This window comes from Lampetra planeri, chromosome 29 (genome assembly GCF_965212315.1).
Source record: "Lampetra planeri chromosome 29, kcLamPlan1.2.h2, whole genome shotgun sequence".
In the NCBI taxonomy this organism is placed as follows: Eukaryota; Metazoa; Chordata; class Hyperoartia; order Petromyzontiformes; family Petromyzontidae; genus Lampetra; species Lampetra planeri.
The window spans coordinates 2,838,375-2,862,000 of record NC_136135.1 but is presented as its reverse complement, the minus strand read 5'-3'; the positions used below and the strand labels follow the sequence as shown (position 1 = coordinate 2,862,000).

Genomic DNA, 23,626 nt, shown 5'->3' with positions numbered 1-23,626 from the left:
AAGGACGGGTGTTTTGAAGTCGATCTGAAACTTGCAAGCGGAAAGCAGACCGCGACCAGATATCCATTGCATCAATGCGTGTGCAATTTGTAAGGTCGCGGTGACACAGACCAGACCTATTTCATTTAAACGTTATAATCCCTTGTTCATCATGACGTACTTTTTACTTCGATGTCTCAACAGCGTTACGGAGATCGCGTGATGACGTCAGGGTTCTGCCTTTGTAGTGAGGGTTGTAAGTTGACGCCGAGGAGGGGGGAGGAGGCGCCTTGCCCCCCCATGTGGAGTGACGTCAGCCGCTAATTATTATTAATGGAGGGACGGGGGGGTGTCCATTTGGAAGACGTCATCTGGTCATAATTATTAATGAGGGGGGGTGCTACATGTGGAGTGACGTCATCCGCTCATGATTATTAATGAGGGGGGCTGGTCGATGTGGAGTGACGTCACGCGCGGGACACACAGACATTCTTGGCTCAGCATAGTAGTAAATATTCGTCGGAGGGACACACAACTTAAACAAAACAACAACAGCAGAGTGTGTGTGTACCTAGGGCAGCTATTGGTGGTGGAGTGGGATCAATGTGATAATAAAGAGGCGGGTGAGAGCGTGTTGGAGTGCTTCTGGAAAGCCAAGCTCAATAATCTACGATAAATATTGCTTTTGAATGGTCACAGCATGATTTAGATGGCAGGGGCGCGCTTCAATGATTGAGGAATGAGTGACAGCGATAGAGGGGGTAACTTAGGGATCACGACAGGATAGGGGAGGGAATAGAAGGAGTTGGAGGGGCGAGGGGAGGGAATAGGAATAGAATGGGGCAACGAAAATAAATATTTTAATGTGACTGAAGAACACAGTTTATAACCAGTGCACCACAACCCGCTGTGTTCGTACGGTTCAGAAAGACGGGCCAAGTACGCACAATGTGGAACGGATGCTCGGGAAGAGCGCACAGAGGCGTGGAGATTAAGCCTGCTTGGAATTGCAACGAGAGAGGGCGAGAAAAAGAGGAACGCACGGAGAGCAGAACTCACGCGGCGCGGTGGTGGTGCACGCGTGGAGTCCAAGTCAGTCACATATTCAGTCACATAGTCACTTTGAGATGTTTTTTGTTCATGTTTTTGTTTTTGTTTGTTGCGGTTGCACCCGATTCAAGAGCCGAATGGCTCACAGGGCTATACCTAATAGATGAACTTGACCGTTGTGGAGGCGAGGGTTGGTGGATTTTCTGTTCGTGTTTTTTTAAAGTTTCTTCTTCCAAGTCACGCGGCGTCCTTGCGTTCACAACTCGCGTTCATTCGATCTGTCCATTGTTGTCCGACAACGGCCCGCGATGTGCCATGGCGGAAGGGCCATTGCCCGAAACGTCGCCGAGTAAATAATTATTTAAGGCAGAGGCGTTGCGTTGATCCGTCATCCTACTGTGCTTAGTGAACACGAATTACGTCTCATCGCTTACAAGCAACGGCCGTTTGTCGTAAATACACATTCGTCGGATACGTTATTAAAAAAAAGTAATTAAGATCATGTACACGAATGACAAAAGTGGACACTTAATTTCGCCAGACCTGAAATTCACTTCTTCATCAGTCCGTCTTCCCCGTCTCGGTTTGAGGTTACACATTGACGAGCTATCGATCATTGGGCGTGCACAGCAGTAAAGGTTACTTTTAAAATAATGTGTTAGTCTAAAGTTCTTTGATATTCCATCAAGAAAACTTCGTAAAAGCTCAATATATTTTGTTTTGCTCGGCACATATACACGTGTGTGTGTGTGTGTGTTTAGAAAGCGAGAGTTCTCCCTTCGTCTGACTGAATACAAATGCTTAAACAATCCACGTCTAACACAACTGACTACGGTATATTAAACCACATGGGATCATCAACACAATCCCCCAAAGGGATAGGACGATCCTTTAATTCCTTCTATCTTCACGTCACTGAACATCCACGAGTGACATTCTGTTGTTGTGCAACTTTCTTAGTATTGCAGGCTGCGACGCAGATGACATATGAACATAGACAGTCTGGCAAAGTCAACTTGGGTTTGAAATACGTGGGTTGTGAAATCTCTCTAATATGTCAATCGTTTCACAAACGCATTTGTGAACACACATTCCGCTCACTGACATCACAAGTCGGAACAATGTAACAATAGTTAGAGCTCCTGATGAAACACACCGAGGACACTTCAGTGATGAATCACAACGAGGCCACTTCACCGATGAAACAACGAGGACACTTCACCGATGAAACACAACGAGGCCACTTGTTATGAAAACGTTCAGCGGGCCCCACACATTCACGTCAGCAGAGCCACGCTAAGCGCCTGCCTCTGGCCACATCTCCCGGACTGCGCCCGTACAGATGTCAGAAGCTAAGCGAGGTTGAGCCGCAATAATATTGTATCTATGTTGAACTTCTTTCGCACCATACGTAGCCAACCGTGCTAATTGGAGGTGCACGGGTAAGAACAACAAACTAAACACGAAGAGCGGTGCTTAGCCCCGTGCAGCCCTGTCTACACAGTGTTCTATGTGCCAGCGCAAACAGAGGGAAGTTCATTGTTGTACTGCACTTTATATGCGCGCTCTCTCTCTCTCTCTACGCTGTCCACCTTCACCAATCTTCCACTGGTCAGTGGTGGGGTGAAATAGGAGATGTTTGGTCAACCCCATGAATCGGTAATTCCTAATTTGTTTGTTTCAGATTCTATCGTGTCCGTATAATGTCAATCATTATTTAACTACAGTGTAAGCCTCCACCACGTAGCGTCAGAGCCAATCCAATTAAGTTGTCACATGGGAATATAAGCCTACAAATGGGGTCCATTAACTAAAATTGGCATTTTACTTACACGATCGAACCCAAAATAAACTAATTTTGAACGTATAGCATTGGTCGTTAAAGCCCTACGTAACACATTGTCCTGCGGAGGGAGCTGGTAGGAACGTTGGGTTGCTCGGTCAATGGCCAGCGTCAACGGCGGCGTGGTGTATTCCGCAAATATGGCCGACTGTGAGGGCGGGCACAAGCCGGCGTGAGTAGGTTAAACGTTGAGTTTTATAAGGGCACCACGGGGTGACCAACCCCTCCCCTCCCCACCCAGCCCCACCCCTCACACCCAGCCCCACTCTCCACACCCAGCCCCTCCCCACCCTCCCCTCCTCACCCAGCCCCACCCCTCCCATTTTTGGATGCACGACGGACGGACACAATAATCTCCTGTAGGCTGGTGGAACCAGGTGGTTCCTACCAGTATAAACATTACATCAATTATTCAGTGTTTTCAATATTGGAGAGTAATGCTCGACACTTCTAGATTCCAACATCGATTCCTGTGCTGCCATTTGTCGCAGGCCACTGCCCAAATCCCAAACCACAAGTTCACTTAGGCGGGTTGACACCGTGACTCAATCTCTGCGTACGATGCATATTTGAGTGGCGCTTTGCGGATCGCACACTGAAATAAAAATTGTGCGTCTTCTGTGCCAACGAGTTCCCTCTCTCGCTTCCGTTGTTCAAAGCGTAACCTCCTGTGACCCCCTCCCGGCCTTTCGTATCCAGCACTTCCCTTCCTACAGTTGGAGACCCAAACGCCGTCCCGTCGGTTGAACACATCGAAGGCTTTCGCAACCAATACTTATCCATAATAAAGGGGTTTTAACACGTAGTAGGCTGTCACGACCAATATCATCCCTAATAAAAAAAATTATGGGTTAGTTCGCGTGAATATATAAATGCGTCGTTAAACCCGCCACAGCCAATTGGTTGTGTCGGGTGGTGGCGGGTTTGACGACACATTTATATATTTACGCGATCTAACCCAAAAAACCTCTATTACGGAAAGGGTTTTTTTCTTGTGTTAGATCACCCAAAAAAAACCCCCTACTTCCTTCCCTGGGACCTTGGGCAACTCGAGTTGAAATGGCGGTGACACATTAACGTCCCAGGGCTTTCCCTGATGCATTGCGTCGGCCAACGCGCACGAATGAGTCTGTCGTCAGTGAGATCCACACGGTGGCTTCCACGTGTTCGTTGGCATCATGGTGGCCGCCCGTCAGACACCCTCGCCCAGTCGGAAGAAGCGGTAATTTCGTCGGTATTTTTAAGTTTTGCCGACGATTGAATCAAGCCATCTTGTGAGTGCGCGCCACAGAATCAGAATCAGTATATTTATTGATATCGGAGGAATTCGATGAGCGACAAAGTTATTTTTACAATTTTATTTTAATATTTGTCCTGTAGGAGCGGGTCTTCTGCTTTGATAGATGACCACCATGCAGCGCAGATATTAGGCTACAGGTATTACGCAGGTATTGTCGGCTGTGGGGATACTCAGTGGTTTAACAAAGGGCTGTCCATGTTCGTCGATCCACTGCTAGACATCGCAAATGTCGTGGGTTTACTCTCCAAAACATAACTGGTTAGTGCTGTAGTAGTAACTGATTGGGTTTACTCTCCAACACACAACCGGTTAGTGCTGTAGTAGTAACTGATTGGGTTTACTCTCCAACACATAACCGGTTAGTGCTGTAGTAGTAACTGATTGGGTTTACTCTCCAAAACATAACCGGTTAGTGCTGTAGCAGTAACTGATTGGGTTTACTCTCAAACACATAACCGGTTAGTGCTGTAGTAGTAACTGATTGGGTTTACTCTCCAACACACAAGCGGTTAGTGCTGTAGTAGTAACTGATTGGGTTTACTCTCAAACACATAACCGGTTAGTGCTGTAGCAGTAACTAATTGGGTTTACTCTCAAACACATAACCGGTTAGTGCTGTAGTAGTAACTGATTGGGTTTACTCTCCAACACACAACCGGTTAGTGCTGTAGTAGTAACTGATTGGGTTTACTCTCCAACACACAACCGGTTAGTGCTGTAGTAGTAACTGATTGGGTTTACTCTCAAACACATAACCGGTTAGTGCTGTAGTAGTAACTGATTGGGTTTACTCTCAAACACACAACCGGTTAGTGCTGTAGTAGTAACTGATTGGGTTTACTCTCAAACACACAACCGGTTAGTGCTGTAGTAGTAACTGATTGGGTTTACTCTCAAACACACAACCGGTTAGTGCTGTAGTAGTAACTGATTGGGTTTACTCTCAAACACATAACCGGTTAGTGCTGTAGTAGTAACTGATTGGGTTTACTCTCCAACACATAACTGGTTAGTGCTGTAGTAGTAACTGATTGGGTTTACTCTCAAACACACAACCGGTTAGTGCTGTAGTAGTAACTGATTGGGTTTACTCTCAAACACACAACCGGTTAGTGCTGTAGTAGTAACTGATTGGGTTTACTCTCCAACACACAACCGGTTAGTGCTGTAGTAGTAACTGATTGGGTTTACTCTCAAACACATAACCGGTTAGTGCTGTAGTAGTAACTGATTGGGTTTACTCTCCAACACATAACTGGTTAGTGCTGTAGTAGTAACTGATTGGGTTTACTCTCAAACACATAACCGGTTAGTGCTGTAGTAGTAACTGATTGGGTTTACTCTCAAACACATAACTGGTTAGTGCTGTAGTAGTAACTGATTGGGTTTACTCTCAAACACATAACTGGTTAGTGCTGTAGCAGTAACTGATTGGGTTTAGTCTCCGACACACTAATTGGCACCTCTTGTAGAACGTGACAATTCTTACTAATTGATTGTTGAGTGGTGGAGGGTTAACGGCACGTTTATACTTACGCGATATATCCCAAAACAACCTCTATTGTGGACCTAATTCGTATTCTTATCGATTATATCAATTGATACCGCGAAAGATTCCACAGGAGGGTATTTTTAGAATCTCATAATATGTATAATGTATCAAACCGTGGATTGGGATGAATGTTACATAACGCAAGGGCGAAGCATAATTTTCCACCGTAGATGTACGGTTCTTGACATGAAGAGCAGTGAGTGTAACGATGCACACGCTGCACCCACGACATTAGGCGGACTGGGTTCAATACCTGCCTATGATGAACACATCACATCACGCTGGCAACAGGCATCTGAGTCCAGAATCACTCCGGGGGCTTATTTGCATACACACACTGTGTATTACAACTAAATGTTTCGATAGGGAAAAACATTTCAAGCACGATATTAAAAAAAACAACCTAAAACGTCCACCTCAATTCACGCACGCAATTATAACTTATCACACGTAGGAGTAGAATGTCAAACTTGTGATGATTCATGGACGTTCCCCAAACGTTCAAGATGAATGATATTCACCATCTCTCGAAGCGCGGGTTCGGTCCGTGATGATTGCCATTGACAAGAAGGCCACGTGGCAGGGTGATAAAGGGCACAGTGACACAGGGACGTGACTCAAACGGACCGTGCAGTATTCCCGCACGGTCTACAGCAGTGACTATCACGGCTGAATATCGTTACCCCCCCCCCTTTCATTTTAGATCGAATTTTTTTATTTATTGGAAACTCATTTCTTTAGAACTGCTTTCTGTGCGTTCGTTTGTTGTCCTTCCCCCGCGCCTCTGATTAGCACGGTCGGCTGCGTACGGTGCAAAAGAAGTTGAACTTACATACATACAACGTACATACATCATTATACTTGTTTACCCAAGAAAGCGACGGGTGAGATTCATTATTCTCTTTCAGGAGGGGGGTCTTGCAAAGCTTTCGCAACGGGTGGTGATGGTTGTAAAGTAGTTTCCAGTTGAGCAATTTTTCTCGTAAATGTTTTGTTTTATTTTTTAAAATTTTTACAATGTGGCAAATTTGTGACCGCGCCGTCGGCAAAGCGATGTCGTCCTCGTTTCTAGTGACGTCACAGGATCTTTAACGCACCGCCGTGAAGCGGATGGCACGAGGTACAGTTTTTCGGCAGCGTTAATCTGGGCGGCTGCTGGCATTCGAACGGCGTGTGCCGCGTGTACCCGCGTGTACCACGTGTACCGCGTGTCCCGCGTGTACCACGTGTCACGCGTTACCACGTGTACCCGCGTGTACCACGTGTTCCACGTGCACCCGCGTGTTCCACGCGTATCGCGTGTACCGCGTGTACCGCGTGTCACGCGTTACCACGTGTACCCGCGTGTACCACGTGTTCCACGTGCACCCGCGTGTATCACGTGTACCGCGTGTCCCGCGTGTACCACGTGTCACGCGTTACCACGTGTACCCGCGTGTACCACGTGTTCCACGTGCACCCGCGTGTTCCACGCGTATCGCGTGTACCGCGTGTAACCGCATATTCCACATGTACCCGCGTGTACCACGTGTACCCGCGTGTACCACGTGTTCCACATGTACCCGCGTGTACCCGCGTGTACTGCGTGTAGCAATCGGTGACCGCGCCAGGGCTGGGCCGTGCCACCCACGGCCCCCTCGTGATTGGTCCGCACCAGAGACAGCTTTCTTTTGAGCCTCGTCTCAAACGGTGTTAGACCGGAGAACGCCTGGAGGAATCCGATGAGCTATGAAGTTCTTTTTTCACAGATGTCCAGCAATATGGGAGGGGGGGTGCGGGAACGATGAACATATATAAATAACTACTGGTGTATGCCGGGTCCAGGAATAGAACTCGAGTCATCATGAACCACTGCACCAGGGCTTCCGAGTAAATCAATAGCCGCATTTAAGAAAAAAAACAAGTCGAATAACGTGGCGTGACTTCTTATTTTTTGTCAGACTTTCAATATGATTCATCAGTTTCTTGGTTCTTTCGGTAAAGTCACGTAGAAGGGAAATAATAAAATAATAAAAATAAAACATAATAAATAATTCTCCGACAGACCTGTTCTTCACCTGAGGACAGCTGCTTGCGTTGTGGCCGAAACGTCGTGAGAATTATTTTATAATGTTTTATTTTTATGATTTTATTATTTCCCTTCTACGTAACTTTACCGAAAGAACCAAGAAGATGAATCCCTGCAGTCACGAAAGCGTTAAATCGAAAGATTAAACAGTTGTCATACCAGGCCCTATAGCAGTGCACCGATTGTTTCAGCTCGGTCCTTACTCTCACGATGCACGCTTTGTGTCGTGTGTACGACATTCGATCACAGTAATTTGGTACATTTTCAGTTCGTATATAGCTAATTAGTGAGAGGAAATTCGCAGATCCTATTATGCGCCCATTATCCGTGTTTTTAATTCCACGAAAAAATGTGGATAAATAATATTTGAAAAATTTTCAGACAGGATGTCGAATTGCAATGCATTGTGGGGGGTGTGGGGAACCCTCCACACGGATAATAGGGGTTCTAGGGGCACACAAAAAACGGATCTTGAATAATGATAATTCGTGAGGGGAGATAATGATAACATGACTAACAGTGTTGGCAAAATATCCCAATGTACAAAAGTTACATTAAAAGTGCACAGTTGGGTCATCTTGAGAAGGTTTTGGGAGCCAGTGAGACCCTAAATCTAACAACAAGCCTACATACGAATAACAATCAGAAGCGACTTACGAAGCTGCGTTGCGACACTGTAGCTCAATCCTTGTGGCAAAAATAATAATAATTCTCACGGCCGTGGAAATCAAATCGAGGGGGAAGTGACCACGTTTCGTGGAATTTCACGACTTGGCTTTCCACCCCGAGGGGGTTCAGCAGAAGCCACATATCCGGTCTCGGAGAAATACAGCTGGCAGCTGAGGTGCACTCGTTCTCACAAGAGTCGAGGCCCTCCCTGCCGCTTCCCCCTAGGACAGGGGTTGGCAGCCTGTGGTTTAGGAGCCGCGTGCGGCTCTTTAAGGACTGCATTGCGGTTCTTGAAATGTTGAAGTTTTTTGTTTTTGTTTTACCGAATTCGAACAAAAATGCCACTTCCTGTTATTTTTGTTTTGCCGATCCCTGACCAAGGGAGCCCAGTTTTCCATGGGAGTCTAGTTTACCATGGAAGGGCAGTTCACCATGGAAGTCCAGTTCACAATGTAAGTGCAGTTCACCATGGGAGTCCAGCTTACCATGGGAGCCCAGTTTACCATGGGAGTCCAGTTTACCATGGAAGTCCAGTTTACCATGGGAGTCCAGTTCACCATGGAAGTCCAGCTTACCATGGGAGTCAAGTTTACCAGGGGAGTCCAGTTTACCATGGAAGGCCAGTTTACCATGGAAGGCCAGTTTACTATGGGAGTCCAGTTTACCATCGAAGTCCAGTTTACCATGGGAGTCCAGTTTACCATCGAAGTCCAGTTTACCATGGGAGTCCAGTTCACCATGGGAGTCAAGTTTACCATTGGAGTCCATAATCAACGATTTTTGGGTTTAGATCGCGTTATTTATAAATGTGTCGTAACCCTCCACCACCCGACACGGCCAATCAGTAAAAAAAGTGTCACGTTGACAAAAGACAAATAGTTCACTGCTTTAGCCCACCGGTGTGTTGAAGCGTGAAACCACAACATTTACAATTTGAGTACGACGTTTCGCTGGTAATTGCATCCAGCATCATCGGGCAATTCGCCAGAATGGTGAGGCTCTGCTGTGTCTCCCGTTCTTATATAGAGCAGCAGCAGGGTGACGTCATCATTAACTCATTAACTCATCAGGTGCAAAGATTTGAGGGGGGGGGTTATTGTAATTATATACTTGATTAGTAATAAGGCTATTGTTACGATGCGAGTTGTAGATTAGTAATCATTTGGAATGTGTTCTATTGTGATTATGCTACATTAATAATCAGTTAGTGCTTGTTTCCCTTATAAGGAATTGTAATGCATCTTATTTAATAATACGCTTCCTATATAAGAACGGGAGACACAGCAGAGCCTCACCATTCTGGCGAATTGCCCGATGATGCTGGATGCAATTACCAGCGAAACGTCGTACTCAAATTGTAAATGTTGTGGTTTCACGCTTCAACACACCGGTGGGCTAAAGCAGTGAACTATTTGTCTTTTGTCAACGTGACACTTTTTTTACTGATTGGCCGTGTCGGGTGGTGGAGGGTTACGACACATTTATAAATAACGCGATCTAAACCCAAAAATCGTTGATTATGAACAATATTGGTCGCGAAAGCCTACGTGTTAAACATTGGAGTCCAGTTTACCATGGAAGGCCAGTTTACCATGGAAGGCCAGTTTACCATGGGAGTTCAGTTTACCATGTGCAGGAGTCGGCGACCTGTGGCTCTGGTGCCTCATGCGGCTCTGTAAGGACTGCTGCTTTCGTGACGTTAATTTAATAATGGACCGCCGTCTCGTGTTCACGTTGCATTGCGGCTCTTCTTGTTATTTTGGTTTGCCGGCCTCTGGCCCGAGGGAGATAAGGGTGTGCTACGGGAAATGTTTTTGGCCCAACTCGATGTGCTTTGTGGCAGTGTACGAGTAGCCACAGGGAGTTTGTGGACTTGACACCGAGCAAATCTCACGAGGCAGAGTGGCGTGCGACGATAAGGAGAAGTCGGATATTGCCATCACGATTTCTGTTAACACGTTTACGCGGTGGTCATTTACATAGCGGTGACCGAATGGAGACCTCACGAGCTCGATAACCAAGAATGGATGATGTGAATGCACTGAAAAAACAACATTATTGAGAATGTTTTACCGATTCATAATCGTAATCATAAAACGTGTTTTTTTTTCAGGAACAATGTTACCAAGCCGTAAAGTCTGTGGTTTTCAGTGGTGCCCTTAACTGGTAGTTTTTGATACGCTTGAAACCAACACAGATACGAATGCACCTAGCAATCACAATATTACATTCATGACAATTATTAGCAGAAATAATAAAAACATTGTTAGTGGGGATTTTTTCAGTTTTCAGGAACATTTTTGTTTTAACCTATTGCATGTATCAGTCTGATATGAACTCTTTAGCCACGTGTAGTGAACAGCCTGTCTCCTGAATAAACGAAACATTATATAGCTGTGGTGGCAATTAGAATACTGCAATAAAAAAAGAAACCCCACCACATTCGGTCACGCCAACCTTGCTAAAACTTGTCTCTCTGTGTTCGCACCGAATAACATGAATAAATCACGTTAACACTGGCTTGTAAATTGAGATCTATATGTGTATGCATGCAATGGCCTTTTTCAAACCACAAAGGCTGCAGAGAGATTAAGTGACTTATAATTGAAAATCGCAACATGTAATGTGGCTCCTGGGAAAGCTGGTACTTTATAAGGCATTTTCAGAGATTAACAGTTTTATATTACGATATGCACAGTTCTGCGGTTTTTTTTAAATCGTTGAATATCAATTTTCACGTCAACTTTCAATTCGTAAACTTTCTTAAAATGTCTCTTTTTTCCAGGGTAACCTCATTGTTAAGTATGATCCCCAACTTCCCCCCCCCCTCTCTCTCTCTTTAAAGGAGGGCCAATCGCCCGAAACGTCAGTCCACCTTAAGGCAGCGTTAACAACGAATGTGGTTTTTTTAGATTTAGCTTCTGCACACGCCGCCAATGCAAGCCTTACAGGTTGCCATCGCACCATCGGGGGCACAATGTTACGGAGCGCGCGTTATCCCGCCAATGGAGACAACGTGAACCCGTTCCCTGGGCCTCCACTCACGAACTCGCAACGTCCAGCGTGGTGGTCAAACGGCCCTCGCGATCGAACCGGCGTGGGGTGGAGGGGGGTGTTCATCCCCTAGTGGGATTTATAAAGGGCTGCGTATTGGTTCTAACGCCGTACATTGCGCAATGCGAGCGGTTATTTTGCAATGCGTACCGTTGGCAAAAACGAAATGTTGTGCGAAAATGTCCCAGGTTTAAGTGCAATGCAGCACGGTAGTGCAACCGCGGGGAGCAAAGTCGTTGTCGTATGCATATGTCCTGCTACCACCAAGTCGTATGTTTATGCAGTATCAGGCACAGGATGATAATGATGATGATGTGGCCAGCAGTGGATAGACCATGGCACGTGTTGATATGGCACGTGGTCTGTAGCCTGAAGGAGTCGTCCACGGTGCACGGCTCCCGCAGGGGCCGACAGGCCAGGAGCGCGGTGTCCCAGGGTGTCGGTGTCCCAGGGTGTCGGTGTCCCAGGGTGTCGGTGTCCCAGGGTGTCGGTGTCCCAGGGTGTCGGTGTCCCAGGGTGTCGGTGTCCCAGGGTGTCGGTGTCCCAGGGTGTCGGTGTCCCAGGGTGTCGGTGTCCCAGGGTGTCGGTGTCCCAGGGTGTCGGTGTCCCAGGGTGTCGGTGTCCCAGGGTGTCGGTGTCCCAGGGTGTCGGTGTCCCAGGGTGTCGGTGTCCCAGGGTGTCGGTGTCACGCGCGGCAGTCATTCGAGTAGCCCCACTTCTGCATGTTGACTCCTGAGCTGCCGGTGAGTGAGTGTGTGGGTGGGTGAGTGTGTGAGTGAGTGTGTGGGTGAATGTGTGCGTCGGTGAGTGTGTGCATGGGTGAGTGTGTGGGTGGGTGAGTGTGTGGGTGTGTGCGTGGGTGAGTGTGTGCGTGGGTGAGTGTGTGCGTGAGTATGTGAGTGGGTGTGTGGGTGAGTGCGTGGATGAGTGTGTGCGTGGGTGAGTGAGTGCGTCGGTGGGTGAGTGTGTGCGTGGGTGAGGGTGTGCGTGGGTGGGTGAGTTTGTGGGTGAGTGTTTGCGTGGGTGAGTGTGTGCGTGGGTGTGTGTGCGTCGGTGGGTGAGTGCGTGGGTGAGTGAGTGTGTGGGAGGGTAAGTGTGTCGGTGGGTGAGTGTGTGCGTGGGTGAGTGTGTGCGTGGGTGAGTGTGTCGGTGGGAGCGGTAGTGTAGCGGTTACCTTGCTGCGCTATGAACCTGGTAACCCGGGTTCGATTCCCGCTCACGGCCAACACCAGTGACGATTATCTGAACCGGTCCTGCGCTTCCCCTAGGTCGACTCAGCCTCAAATGAGTACCTGATGCCGTGTATAAACATCGCCACTGGGGAGACAAAGGCGGTCGGGCGTGGTGCTGCTCACCCCCTTGTGTACCGTTCCTGCCTTCAAAGGTGCTCGCTAACAGCACTTGCCCCTACAGTCTGTTAAGGCTATACAGGGGATCTTTGTTTGTATGTGTCTGGTTGAGTGAGTGCGTGGGTATGTGGATGAACGAGTGGAAGGGTGAGCGAGCGAGTGTGTGAGTTGATGGGTTGCTAGAGTAAGCCCCACTTCCGCATATCAACTTGTGACCTGCCGACTCGAGTTACAAGGTGATTTAATCTCATCCTGGTCGATCGATATTTTGCGCAATTGACAAGCTGTCCGTCAAGTGGTCAAGGCAAATATATAAATCGTGCCTCAATCCACCCATCTACGCGTCGTGCATACCAAATCACAAATATAGATTCAGTATTCAGAGTAGCTTGAAGATTCATAGGGGGATTCGTTGAGACGTTAGCAAGGAAGGAATTTACAAACCATCAGTTTTGCCAGGCTTTGGAGGCAAAGGCTGGTCAATCAATTTGGAATTGACATTCCCAAATCCCAGATGGCATTCGAGCCAAGGGGCTGTGAGCCCATCCGTGCTGAGCTGTGTTAGCACCTCGTATTTGTGAAATTTCTCACGATTACGGTGAGCGTATGGGCCACACATCCCAATGCAGGACCCTCCTGCAAAAAAAAGACAAGTGTTGAGACTTAGCGAGGCTTTTCTGGGTAAATACTTTCCATTATCTGCAGCACTACGGACATCGTAGTCGTGTTTGCACTCTTCTGCACTTGGGATTAAGCACTCGTATTGTCTAATCTAGGATTGAAGCTTTCGTGACTGCAGGAATTACTATACTCATTGGTTCTTTCGGTAAAGTCACGTATGTAAAAATAAAATAAAATATATTTTTTTTTAAATAAATCACGACGTTTCGAACGCACCACAAGCGTTCGTCCTCAGGTGAAATTGGTGTAAAAAAAACACAGCGAGGGAACACACAGAGGGACATCACACCACACACAGAGCACACAGAGGGACATCACACACGCACAGAGCACACAGAGAACGGCAAACTGCACGGAGGCAAATACAGCAAGAAGATAGGCGACGCGAACTCGGCAAAGCTTAGCAATATAATGCGATGCGACCCAGTCGGTTGTTGAGGCATGGATACGATAATCCGCGCATCGTGCACTGCGCTACAAACCCCGCAGCCCCGGGTTGAATTCCCGTCCACGGCGAATACAAGTTGGGGGACTGACACCTGAACCAAGCGTGGAACCTCCCCCTCGGTCGATTCAGCCTTAAATTGAGCACCCTTTCCATCCATGTCAACCCCTTATAAGTGCCCTACATTATTACAGACCAATTCATACCTCATTGGTCATCCAGTGCCTCTTATAAATCTCAACGTTCATCCTACAAAGTCCAATCACCAGGGAGAAACACAAACAAGTCGATGTGAGAACAATGTTTGCCCGTATTGAAACGGCTGTACGCCGTACGGGTAAGACCCTATGGGTTGACAGCCATGCGTTTAGGCGTGGCGCCCTGGCACAACATTGAATATCACATTGCGTGAACCGCGTGAATACAAAGGGGTTCCGAGATGATTGCATGGCTAAAACAAATCCCGCGACTATTATTAAAGCGTGTATATTATTTGCACGCTGACATGTTCGTCTCAGCGAGGCTTTCCCTGGGCAAACAAGCAAGCACTGTCCTCGTTATCATAGCGCGCGGCGAATTTCTGTGGCTTCGGCAAAACTGCACGCAGCTTAATAAAAACACGAACGGCCTCAGTGGTAGACGCGAGGCCGTTTTGTGTTACTTCTTTTTTTACACTCAGCATGGACCCGCACATCAGGTGGGGACGTGGCGCTGTCACGGTGTGAGATGGCGGACACAGGTGATGGTGGTGGTTGGTGGTGGTGGTGGGCGATGGTGGTGGGCGGTGGTGGTTGGTGGTGGTGGTGGGTGGTGCTGGGTGGTGGTGGTGGTTGGTGGGGGTGGGGGGTGAGTGGTAGTGGTGGTGGGGGTGGGTGGTGAGTGGTAGTGGTGGTGGTGAGTGGTAGTGGTGGTGGTGAGTGGTAGTGGTGGTGGGTGGTGGTGGGTGGTGGTGAGTGGTGGTGGTGAGTGGTAGTGGTGGTGGTGAGTGGTAGTGGTGGTGAGTGGTAGTGGTGGTGGGGGTGGGTGGTGAGTGGTAGTGGTGGTGGTGAGTGGTAGTGGTGGTGGGTGGTGGTGGGTGGTGGTGAGTGGTGGTGGTGAGTGGTGGTGGTGGTGGTGAGTGGTGGTGAGTGGTAGTGGTGGTGAGTGGTAGTGGTGGTGGGGGTGGGTGGTGAGTGGTAGTGGTGGTGGTGAGTGGTAGTGGTGGTGGTGAGTGGTAGTGGTGGTGATGGGTGGTTGGTGGGTGGTGGTGAGTGGTGGTGAGTGGTGGTGGTGAGTGGTGGTGGTGAGTGATAGTGGTGGTGGGTGGTGGTAGTGGGGGTGGTGGTTGGTGGTGGGGGTGGTAGTGGTGAGTGGTGGGGGTGGGTGTGGGTGGTGGTGGTGGTGAGTGGTAGTGGTGGTGGGTGGTGGGTGGGTGGGGAGGTGTGTGCAGCTGGAGGAGCGGGGAGAGGAGGAGGAGGAAGAGGAAGAGGGCGAGGTGAGTGTGATGGAGGATTATTTTAGTTGCCATCAACTGTGCGCGCATGTTCAAACTCTCGCCAGGGGGTTTCCAGAAAGGAGCACGTGATCTCCAAGAGCGTGTACACACACACACACGCGTGTACACACACACACACACGCGTGTACACACACACACGCGTGTACACACACACACACGCGTGTACACACACACACACGCATGGCCACATCCCTCTTAACCCCAACTAAGCCCCTTCGCTCGCACCTGACTCCTACAACAACAATTGACCCACGCGATGGCAATGTTGGTGAACACATGTCAACGTAGTATACACAGGGACAATGTACACATACCGGATTTACAATACGATGTTTGTTTTTATTCATCAGAAGGTGCCAGTGATTATTGCTGTATTCGCAAAATGGATAGGATGGATACAAACGCATGATGTCCCTTTCGAGAACTCGCTAGAAACGTACGCGCCCTTGGTATTAAATACGCAGACAGCACGGCGGAGAAGCCTCTTCTATTTTACGACGCTACAAAGCAAAAAAGAAGAAAGGACAGCGAGCCAATCACAGCGAAAGCACGTCCGCTAAAGTGACCGGCGCAAACAATTCCGTTTCAGAAATCATAAACATCACGGAGACTTATTGCTTGTGTTGCAGTCGGAACGTCGTGAGAATTTTATTGTTTTATATTTTTATTGTTTTATTATTTCCCTTCGACGTGACTTTACCGAAATAAGCAAGAATATGAATCCCTGCAGTCACGAAAGCTTTAAATCAAAATCACGGAGACTATTCAAACTCCGACATTACGGGCAGCTTTGAGTTGAGCGCCAATGCAATTCCAGTGACGAAACGCACGGCTGGAGGACAAATGACTAATTATTAATTGTGACGGCCGATTGATTGAAAGCCACGCGTTGATTGGAAAACTCATTCACCCTGTGAGTTGTTCGATTGAAAACGAATTTCTTGATAAACTGATTTTTGTGTTGAGATTGTTTTCCTTCCTCGGCACTTCCGGTAGGCGCGGTTGACTACGTACGGCGCGAAAGAAGTTCAACATACACAACACTATACACTACAATGCACACGATACTACACACTACACTATTATACACACTAAAACTATACACTACAATACACACGGCACTATACACACTACACTATACACTACAATACACACTACACTATAATACACACGACACTATACACTACACTATTACACACACACTACACTATACACTACAATACACACGATACTATACACTACACTGCACACTACACAATACACACTACACTATACACTACAATACACACTACACTATAAACTACGCTGCACACGGCGACACACCACGCTACCATACATCACACCACGATACTACATTGAAAATGCATTTCTTTAGGAACCGCTCGTTTGTATTTAGTTCGCTGTCCTTACGACGCAACTCCCGCACCTCCGATTCGCGCGGTTGGCTACGTACGGTGCGAAAGAAGTTCAACGCACATAGCAGTGTCGTGCAGGGCCGGCAAACAGCGACCGCGTGCCTTTTGTCAACGGCATTCGATGCAGCCGACAAGTCACTTCCTTGTAGAGTGTTCCCTGTTCCTGCTTATTAGTTCTGCCGGCGTCTTGGATACCTTTATGGGTCGCATTTTCTGCTTTCACAGCGCGCATTCACATCGCAACTGGTGTGTGTGTCTGGGGGGGGGGGGGGGGTCTTTGCTGCGGTGTTTAATTTGCACGCTTGTGCCCCCCCCCCCCTCTTGTCGAGATACAATACCCCATATTTTAACACTAAAGCAGTCACTGACTCGCAACAACTTGCAATCATAAGTGACAGAGTTAATTTCGGGTAAAATCAATGAAAATGTGGTATGCCGATAGCATAAAAATGAGATGTGATGGAGCAAACCTGAGATCAGATTTGGAATCGGCACCCTGAAATGAGTCTAAAACAGCTGCAATAGTCCAGACCAGAAAAAAAATGTTTTTTTTTGTTGACCAGTGTAATCGGAGGTGCGCCGAACCCAAGGCCGAGAGCTCCCCCTGTTGAAAGGACCGGCTCGTAAATACCTTCTAATAAAACGGTGATTTGTTCTTTAATCGTCACGACAACCACGTGCAGATGTTTGCGCCAGCCGATGCCGTGTCTCAAGGTCTCAATTTCGAACGCCAATTGGAATTGGCGAAGCACAAAACAAGTCCCGTCGAGGTTCTTGCACGGCAACGGGTCAATCCATGTGGGCCGTTTACTCTTGGCCGGGTGAGCAAATCCCACGAATAAATAATCACCGTTAACGCGTGCGTTCACGTGCCCAAGTAACGTCATTGACACGTGAGAGACACGAATCCGCTGCATCGCTGTTACGAACCCGCGGAGGCAAGCGCTCTTATCGGGGACCTATCAAACTTTTGAAGCCTGTTTAACACGTAGGCTTTGGCGACCAATATTCGTATTGAAAGGGTTTTTGTTGCGTTAGATTGTGTAAATGCAAATGTATTGTTAACCCACCACCACCACCCGACACAGCCAATTAGTAAATTTTGTCACGTGAACGAAACGTGCCAATTAGCTATTACTTGAGAATTGCTTCTGGCAATTCTCCTGATGAAGCTGGTTATGGTCACCAGGAGAAACGTCGTGCACAATCGTAAATGTCGTGGGTTCACTCGCCATCACCCCGATGCGCTCAAGTAATTGATAGCGACACCACCACCACCAGTAGGCCCGGGGTCGCTTCGAGGTCAAAGCACTAAGCTCGCACCCGTTGCATTCAATTTGGCAAACGTTTCAGCTGTGGGAAATTAAAATTAATTGGTGCGACATGCGACAGACGTTACTCTCGGCTGCAGGGCGAGTGGGAAAGTGCTGCCCCCGCGAATCTGTGGACCAGAGGATCACTTGGAAAGACCTACGAAGTAGATCTGTGATATCTGCTTCCACGGACCATTCTCTCGCGCAAAAGGGTCGCACCGCTCCTGCGAGAGATCTCAGAATGGATGCTGTACTTCATCTCGTGATGTAATGTGAAGAGAAAAAAACACACGCAATTAGGATAAAACTGGGAGGGGGGGGGGCAAAACATGCAAACATAGTCCGTCCTCCTATAACGCGGTAGTTGCGTTCTTGTAGAACACCGCGTTATGGAACAATAGCGTTATAACAAATAATTATATAATGTAGGGGTAAAGCACAGTCTGCGTTAACGCGTGAGGTTCGTACGCAGGCCTAGCAAAGACAGAGAGGAGCCTGGGTAGCGTCTAGAAGCAGCATCCAGCAGCATCCCGATGCCCTGTGCGACGACGCCACCCCGAGGAAGCGGCACGACCGCGCGTGCCGACTTAACAATCGCTGTTACATCCAAAATTGCGTCGTGAAAACACGCGGCGTCACAGGGGAGCGCAGACTGCCCATATAACACCACCGAAGCTCGTCAACATTTCGTCACCGGGCGATGTCTCACGAATCACAGGAGACGCAGGCCCATCACCCCCCCCCCCGTGCCGCATCCAAGTTAATTGCCGCTGATGACGCACGGACCCACGTCGTTGTGACGCACGTGTGGTCGTTGGCAAACGCGAATTAGATGAAGCTAACCGCGCAATATTGAGGACGACATCGAGACGGGCCTCGGAGGCACCAATCCTTGGGCAATAAAAGCTCGCAGCGGTGGTGTTTGTGGCGAGGTTTATTGCCGCTGCTGCTGCTGCTGCTACAAAGAGGGTGTTCCACCTCAGAGGAAATTGGGTTCATGAAGGTGTTTTTCTTTTACCTTACTGACACTTTTATCAGTCGTATACGATGTCTCCTCTCGAAGGGCATATATATGTTGTTGGAGTTGCTGAACGGTAACGAATATTACGAGTAGAATTTGAAAAAATAACTTTTTGTTCACCACATTTTAACCGAGGTTTCATTTAAAACACATTATCATTGGGCTCTTCCCTGTTATAAATGCATGGTCTCTTAAATAATCAGTAGCTACTATTAGGTAACAATCCATATGCTTAATTTAAAAAGAAAACTGGTGGTCATGAAACATTTTAAAAGTGCAATTTTCATCATGCCCCCATGCTGTTAAGTGCAGTCTCTGGTCCACATTAGCTCTGTATCTCTGACCTGTGAAGACGCCTGACACATTGCTAATGGTATCTGTGTTTATTCTGACGAATGCGCTGCGTATTCTAAATTACCTGTGTATCACTGCCAACGCAGCATTACTCAACTAATCACTGGCTTGTGGCCCTGAGTATTTTTTCTTCTGGCCATCCTCACTGCCAAATTACCCCTCCCCCCTCTGACTCCGTCTCTGAAACAAACTCCATTCGCACCTTGACCAACGCGTGCTTTAATCTACAACGTTTAATCGGGAGGCATCTTGATCGGCAAGTCACGCCACGTGTAAATGTGCCTTGGGTTGGCGGTCACATTTTCAAGACTCTCTTTTGAAATCTGAATTGCATTGCTTTTTCTCTTTTGAGCGCAACGAACTGATCCACGGTTTCGTGGCGTCAGCTGGCGAGAGAGACGCTCCTGTAAAACGACACTCGTCTCGAAAGCTGTGCAGTCGTCACGCCATCCGTGATGCTGCTGGCATGGTGACGGTGACAACAGCCAGCTTTGTGGAAGCTGCACACAACCCAGGGAACACCGTGCCAACCAATGTAATGTAAATACAGTAACGCACAGCGGTGAAGAAACGCGCAATCAAAGAAGCAGCGTGGGCCGTGTTATAAAGAGGCCCAAAAACTCGTTGGTCGGGTCGCTTCTCTTGCGTGTCAAGACCGGTTTTCTTTGCCGGAACAATCCGTTCGGACCGAGATTATTTTTTTATACCTGCAACCGGATAGTGACCGGAGCCTTCACAGATTTAACAATAGTGACAAGGCGACCAGCTGCATCGTGTTGGCACCGGTTCCAAAGCATCTGTTCGCTATTGCCACACATAAAGATAAATACAAATATCCCCCGTATAGGCTTAACAGACTGTAGGGGCAAGTGCTGCTAGCGAGCACCTGTAGAGGCAGGCACGACACACGAGGGGGTGGGTGGCTAACACCACTCCCGGCCGCCTTTGTCTCCCTAGTGCCGATGTTTACACATCGGCACCAGGTACTCATTTGAGACTGAGTCGACATAGGGGAGGCCCAGGACCGGTTCAAATAATCGTCACTGGTGTTGGCCGTGAGCGGGAATCGAACCTCGGTCGTCAGGTTCGCAGCGCAGCGCGCTAACCGCTACACGGCCGCTCCCTACCACATGTATACACACACACATTTACAGTAAACCCTCTCTATCTACCAGGGTTACGTTCTTGAAAATGATCGTGAATGCAGAAACCTTGTTCCAATGGGAAAATAAAATGGGGCTACTTTCCAGGTACGAGTGAACATAGGAGATGGGAGGGGAGGGGGGAATGGTATATGTTGATTAACAATTACTACGATAAATAAATCATACATGTGGACATATAATCTGTCCCATCTGTACGGGATGAATTGTAGCCCCATTTGTGCGTGGTATTCCCCCGTGTACTCCGCTATGCAGATTGAGTAACAACTAATCGTTCTCATGATGCAGCTCTTTCTCATGTAAAATTCTAGTCAACGCTCAGCATAGGCCTGTATGCAATTGTAACTAAGTGTGTGAGTGATGTAGGTTTTAACGATGTTTTTGAATAATAACGACGTTTTATTATGACACAAATATAGTCGATGCTATGCAATAACTCGTGATCGCTGAAAACCTTTATTTCCATTCGGGCCCCCAAAAATTATGGCCAGGAGATGAACTGGTTTCACTCGCATGGTCAGTGCAAGATTCAACTTTGATTTAACCCTGCTGCTATACACTTAAAAATATACAATCCCCATCTGACGTCTTAACCACCTCGCCTGGTATGCAGGAGGTCGTTGGTTCGAAACCCGACCATGCACATTACAAAACAATCACTTTGCGTGCCAGACGTGAATGCCGACAACACTCACAGCAACTGCAGGAATGTCTCACAAGAGCCCCTTTGTCCAGTCAGCCCCCCCCCGTATTGGGATATTTGATACGTGCTGTGTGCGAGTGGTGCGTGTGTGGGGGAGGAAACTAGAGCACCTGTATAACACCCCCCCCACACACCGATACAGAGGGGGTGACACTCAATGCATCATTATGAGACCTCCTTTTCCAGTAGCAAGATATAGCAATAGGTTTTTAACCTTAATCTGGCACCAAAACTGACACCTTTATACAAGGGATCATGTTTGAAATAACCACAACACAAGCATTCAAAATGCAAACAAAAAGAAACAACTCCGATAATGATATGCACTGTCCTTGAAATTGATTGGTCCACACCCGAGACGGCTTTTCTTAGAGCCTAGTCTCCACTGGTGTTGGACCAGATGACGCCAAAAGGCGTACAACTCAAGGCATCATCCACACCAGGGGTCGGTAAACCTGCGGCTCCGAAGCAGCATGTGGTGTCTCTTTGGTTGCCCCCTTGCGGGCAGCCGTTTTAAAAAACAAACAAACAAACCCGTAAATCTTAAAACATCATTTAACGTAAAGATGGTTGATTACATATGGGCAGTGAATGTGTTCACTACGGAATGTCTTGGTGGCAATAAAATGTACAGCAGTCAAACTGAATTGTTAAAGATTAGGCAGGGAGGAAAACGACGACATCATCACCGACTTTGAGTTAAAGCTTTCGTGACTGCAGGAATTCATACTCTTTGGGTCTTTCGATAAAGTCAACGAAAGACCCAAATAATATCACCTGCTTTGTTTATTTGAGTCAGAATTGTGTTTGTCATCTGCTGTATACATTTTAACACGAAGGCTTTCGCGACCAATATCATCCATAATACAGGTTTCTTTTGGGTTAGATCGCATACATATATAAATGTGTCGTTATACCCTCCACCACCCGATACAACCAATAGGTGAGGTTTGTCACGTAAACGAATTGGCACGTTCTGTTTACGTGACAACCCTTACTAATCGGCTGTGTTGGGTGATGGCAGGTTTAACGACACATTTATATATTTACGCAATCTAACCCAAACAACCTGTACTATGCTGTATACATTCTATGTTTGTGTACAAGTAGCTGTTTGTGTGATGCAGCTCTGGAACGATGTTGGTCAAAGACGAAAAGCAACAACAGAAAACGGCTCCTCCTCCTCTTCTTCTTCGACAGATTCCCGATCCCCCTTTTGACCTCCACGTTCAACGCGTGGCCAGGATCCAGAGGCACCAAGGCGTTCGGACGGCAGCGTTGAACACACGCGGTGCTGCGTCGCCATCGCGTGGCCCAACATGTCAACTGCAGTGCTTCCGCAGAGCGTGGCATTAAATATGAATGGCCGTTTTTTTAATATAAATGGAAACACATTTTTTCAATAACCACCTTGCTAATATAACAATGGTAATGTTTGTGTGCGGACAAATTATAATTCTGTTCCTTGCTTCTTCCACTAAACTCATGTACGTAGAAAGTGTGTGTAAGTCGATGTGTGTGTGTGTCTGGAATTAAATATGAATGGCGTTGTTTTTATATAAATGTATTTTTTTTTCAATAATCACCTTGCTAATATTACAATGGTAATGTTTGTGTGCGGACAAATTCTATTTCTGTTCCTTGCTTCGTCCACTAAACTCATGTACATATAAAGTGTGTGTAAGTCGATGTGTGTGTGTGCCTGTCTTTTTCGCCCGGGCAACGCCGGGTACTTGCCGCTAGTATTCTATATACCGTGTGCTTAGTATGGTGCCGACAAGGTGCCATTTGTCGCATTTATAGTTGGGGGGGGGGGGGGAGGATAACATAAAAAGGCTTTCACCAGTCCACAACTGACCAGTGTGGTGAAGTATGGTCACACAATTTCAATGACTAAAGCGGTGTAAAGGATGCCTTCAAAATTGACGAACAATGAAGATGAGTTTCCAAATAATCGAACACGAAAGAGTGATCTTCTTGGTTCTTTCGGTGAAGTCACGTAGAAGGGAAATAATAAAATAATAAAAATAAAACATAATCAAATAATTATCACGACGTTTTGGCCACAACGCAAGCAGCCGTCCACAGGTGAAGAACAGATCTGTCGGAAAGACAGCGTCTTCAGACGTTATTTTATTATTTCCCTTCTACGTGACTTTACCGAAAAAACCA

General features: G+C 47.4%; 1 long non-coding RNA gene across 1 annotated transcript in view; it reads left to right on the top strand.

The window, feature by feature from the left end:
• LOC144728577 (uncharacterized) overlaps positions 1-23,143 on the top strand; it is a 54,638-nt gene extending 31,495 nt beyond the window's left edge. The window contains exon 2 of the long non-coding RNA XR_013587538.1: positions 22,655-23,143. This is a non-coding gene — a long non-coding RNA (uncharacterized LOC144728577). The remainder of the gene's footprint in view (positions 1-22,654) is intronic.
• The last annotated feature ends 483 nt before the right edge of the window (positions 23,144-23,626 follow it).